The sequence below is a fragment of the Vicia villosa genome, linkage group LG7 (assembly GCF_029867415.1).
Source record: "Vicia villosa cultivar HV-30 ecotype Madison, WI linkage group LG7, Vvil1.0, whole genome shotgun sequence".
NCBI classification, from domain to species: domain Eukaryota; kingdom Viridiplantae; phylum Streptophyta; class Magnoliopsida; order Fabales; family Fabaceae; genus Vicia; species Vicia villosa.
In genome coordinates this window covers 4,531,447-4,536,553 of record NC_081186.1, presented here as the reverse complement: position 1 = coordinate 4,536,553, position 5,107 = coordinate 4,531,447, and positions in this window count along the sequence as shown.

Below are 5,107 nucleotides of genomic sequence, written 5' to 3'. Positions count from 1 at the left end.
CTCAAAAAGATTTTTCTTTCGAAAGAAGTCTTATTCCCCAGCAGGGTTGTTCCAGATTACTGTCTTCAGAAGGTGTGATCTCCGCACCCAAACTTGGTCAGATAGTGCATCGGAGGATTATGCATCTTCCTCATTCCCACTCCAAAGGGCGTCACAGTCCGAACTCTCAAAACTACTGTTCATCCCCGAGCAGTAATCAAAGATCCTTCAATAGAACATCCTGGTTCTCAAAGAATTTCCCCAACCCAGGGTACTCAAGCGAGACAGAAGATCATCAACAACCACGATGTCTTCATTTCCAGATGGCTAGCAGGGATTTATTTTCCCAATCACAATGCCTTCGTTTCCAGATGGCTAGCAGGGATTTATTTTCCCAATCAGGAGCTTGACACGCTCTAAGCTGCATAAACCATGCATCACATTCACACTCATTATTCACATTCACAATCATGCATCATACGCATATTCATACACAACATAACTTGCATATTTCTCCTCTAGCTCGAGGATCTCATATCATACATGCATCATAGACATCGCATATTATTAACTTGATTTTTCAGGTAGACAGATGTCTTCAGCAAAGATGTTCTCACTCACATGCAGTGTTCATCCTGAAACTTATTCAGACAAGCAGTCCTTTCAGATACAATCAAACCAAAGATTCACTCTGAAGAACTCTCATTCTCAACTCATTTATCATCTAACATTGCTAGTCTAAGGCGAAACCTCAGACGGTTCCAGAACGATCTAGCATTACAGATCTAAGGCGAAACCTCAGACGGTTCCAGAACGATCTAACATTGCAGATCTAAGGCGAAACCTCAGACGGTTCCAGAACGATCTAACATTGCAGATCTAAGGCGAAACCTCAGACGGTTCCAGAACGATCTAACATTGCAGATCTAAGGCGAAACCCCAGACGGTTCCAGAACGATCTAACATTGCAGATCTAAAGTGATACCTCAAACGGTTCCACAATGATCAACTTTCAAATCCTTCATCAAGATATAATCAACAGATTCATTCTGATGAACAAACCATCAACACATTGTCCAGGTGGCATCCGAAAGCCCATCTCAGGTAATGTTTCAATCTGCCAACAACATTTCACAGACAACATTCAAATGCAACTTCCAACATCTCTGCTGATCAAGGTAAGTGCAAATTTTCAGGGCATCTATTTATTCAATCATCTTCTACCCTCAGATTTCAGACAATCTCTTCAGGTTTAAGAAGATTGAATAGGGGCAACTGTTATACCCCAAAATTTGCCCACTTCTTTTTTTCAGGAAAGTTTCAATATGAAAATTAAGAGTCTCATATAAACATGGATTTTTTCAAAATATCCTGACATATGAAGAACTTGGTTTTCAGAATTTTTCTTACACAGTAACTTGGCTTACAGTGGAATTTATTCTTACGCAAACGCCAAATACTGTTCTTTACTTCACAAATACTATTTATTTATTTTACAGATAAATAGTACTAACACAGTTCATGCAGGGTTAAATCTTTTTGCAGGCGCAAAAGCAGGAAACTCACACTGTACTGGTAACAATTGTTTTTGTTTTCCCACTAACTTTTGTGCTATATTCCATTATTTTCAAAATCTTTTCAAATCTATCCTTTCAAATTCAAATCTCAACTTTATTCTATCCATCTCTCTTTTCCCAACAATACCTTACACTTTCTTTCAAATCTCACTACCACTCAAATTTCCTTTTGTACGGAATCACATCATTCCCCAACGTCTCTTTCCTTCTTTCCATTCTATAAATACCTCTCATTTTCTTTCATAAAATCTCACATCAAATTCTAAATCATCTTTCAAATTTCTACTTCATCATCCATTTTCTTTCTTCTTTCCTAGCAAGAATGGCAAAATGGATAGAGACACTGTTTCTTACAGTCATCACCATTGCTACGGTGATCATGACTTTCTTCTGCCTGCATAGTCCTGAAGAGTGTGGACCTGCAATGGTTGCATTCCCAATCCTCTACATGTTATTGATCATAGCATGGTTCATCAACCGTCATTTTTAAAGTTGGCCGTGTTTCTTATTTTCTTAAACGTACCGTCTATTCATCGTACTGTTCAATAGTATGTAATATTTATACTGTCAGTATTAAATGTTGTACTATTTGTCATAATATTGCTTAATTACTAAGATAATATTTTGTGTGTTTCTGCCAGTCAAATATTTCTATTTCTGTGCATTTAACAATTTTCAGGTTATTATCGGTAATTTTGCCCGCATACCGTAAATATCAGTTATTTATTATGTTTCTGTTTTCTAACAAGTCATGTAAATAAATTTTCATGCTTCACACCAAACAAAAACAAAAATAACAACAAAAAAAAAAAAAAGAAAATTAACTTTGACGGTTGATTTTTCACTTTAACTGCTGCTTCAGTACACGAACAGTCGGTTGACAGACAAACTGCAGACAGTACAATTCACAGTGATTTGTACAATCAATCAAATCAATCATTCACAATTCAAATTTCCAAGATTTTTGTGTTAGAAGTCTTCTGAATATCACATGATTAGCAGAAACTCAACACTGCACAAAAATCAGGTACGCTTAACTGCCTCCTATACAGACAGTCCCTAATCAGGGTTTTTCTTGTTTTAACAGGAGCAACAAGTTTTGGGAGCTCAAATGGATTTCATATACATCCATACATCTCAAAGTACCATCATACAAATTTTCAAACTTCAATTCACTCAGACGCACCGTCAGCAGCTCAAACAGTCAACAGACGACCCGTTTGACCAAAAAAGTCAACTGACAGTCAAAAATGAAATTTTTTGTCAAAGTCCATATTTTGTCAAAGGATTCAACATTTGATCATTGGATGATCACAATTCATCAAGGAAAGATCAAAAATCAACAAAACCCTAAGGTTCAAAATTAGGGTTTTTGCCTGAAAAGTCAACTCAACTTTGACTGATCATAACTCTCTCATCCTTCATCCAAAAAATGTCAACCAAAGCTCATTTTGAAGGAAATTCAATTATCTTTCAAATGCAATTGATCCCATGGTCATAGCATTCACCATTTGAAAAATATGGCCAAAGACATTACAGGTCATTTTCAAAGTCAACAAAAAGACACTTTTTTCAAATGGACACACAAGGAGAACCAAAAATCATTTTGACATGAGACCAAAGACATTGGTTAGAGGACTCTTTGAGGTTTCCAAAAAGTGCAAGATCTCCTTCATATGACAAAAATTGAAGGATTTACACCTTGTTGAAGTTGGCTAAATTTTGGGAAAATGCATGAAATCAACATTGCTCAAAAATGTTTTTTTTCCAAAAGATGCCAAGTTTTTGTGGTCCAAACATCTTTTCCATGTTACTATGGGCCTCCCACGACCAAGACAAAGCCCACATCTTTATTGGCCATTTTTTGCATAATTTTATCTTACTTTAAGATTAAAATTAAAAGGAAAATGCATGGATAATGGTTGCTTGGCCTCCAAGTATGACTCACTTCAAGGAATCTTCATTTTTTCTGCAAGAATTGAAGAGCAAGACAAGAGCATTGAATGGAGTCAAGCTTGGTCAACAATTCAAAGATTTTTAATATTTTAAAAATCAAACTTTCAACAAAGACAACAAAGCTTCTTAGCTTGAGTTCCAAGCAACTTTGGGCTATAAAAGAAGCATCATACTTCAGCAAAAGAAGGAACACACGAATTAGAACAAGAGCATAGCCATCTTTATCATAAAATTCTCCAAAAAATACATACACTTTGTAATTTTCAAATTCTACTTTCTAATCACTATCAATACAAATAAAGCTTTCCAATCATCTTCTCAAACATCATAGAGTAAGATTGAACTCTTAACACAGGCCCATGAGAGTCGTATAAAGCATATAATGTTCTTCATGTACATATGCACTTAACTTTCATTTTCTTACTTGCAACTAATTTCCATGTAAACTAACCATACTAACATGTCTATAAGGTCCTATATGAGTGATCTGGGCTTTAACATGAGAGTTCCCACGTGAGAATAACCTTATGCCATTAACACATGCATATGAGTGTTCATACTTGAATCTCTTCGAACCCACGGCTACAGGCCTCAAATTGCAAAACTAATACCACCATCGTGTTCAGGAGGTGATTTTAAGGGGATTTGGGTCACTTTCATTCATTGCTAACGCTTGTTTTTTGCAGGTTCATAAGTTGCCAAAAACTGCATTTTTTATCGTCCAAATAGGGGAGGTTAAAAACCCCCGCTATTTGAATCAAAAAACTACACTTCTGGAGGTTGAAGACGACCACGCGTCCAAGCGTGGTTCGTCAGCTCCAGCTTTGACCCTTTGACTGCATGCGTGGCCCTTTCCATGTTTCTCATTCGCTGGTCAACCAGCGTGGGCCCTAGTCAGAGAATTTGAATTCTCCTTGAATTCAGTGTGTGCTCCCTACCATCATATCATGCGCCATGAAATCTGAACCACATGATTCAATTTCCAGTTCAATCCAACGCATCACAACATGCAGCACACCATGGAACCTCAGCTCCTCACCACACAGGATTAGTATCCTTTCATATTTTCTATTTTTATTTTATTTTTATTGCAAAATTATTTAAAAATAGTTTTAAAATCAAAAAAATTCACAAAAAATATTTTAGACTTCTAAAAATATATATTATTTTCTGAAATAAAAATATTTTATTTTTCTTCATAATTTCAATATTTTACATAATTAATTAGTATATATTTATATATTTGCTTATTAATTATTTTAATTAGTCAAAAAATCATAAAAAAATTGTTCTTTGTGTTAAATATTGTTTATATATCATAAACTAATTTTGTGCATATTTAGGATAATTTTATCATTAAGTCTTAATTATTTGTGTAATTATTTATATAATTATGTTTTAATTAACTTAAAAAATCCAAAAACAATTTCAAAAATTCCAAAAAAATTAGTTTTGTTCTAAAATCAATTAACAAACATTTTGTACATTTTTTTAAACTTATTTGCTAGGTTTAATCATAGTTCCATCTTTTCTTTATTTTAAATTAATTAATAATGCATTAATTATATTTAAAATAAATCACAAAAATACAAAAA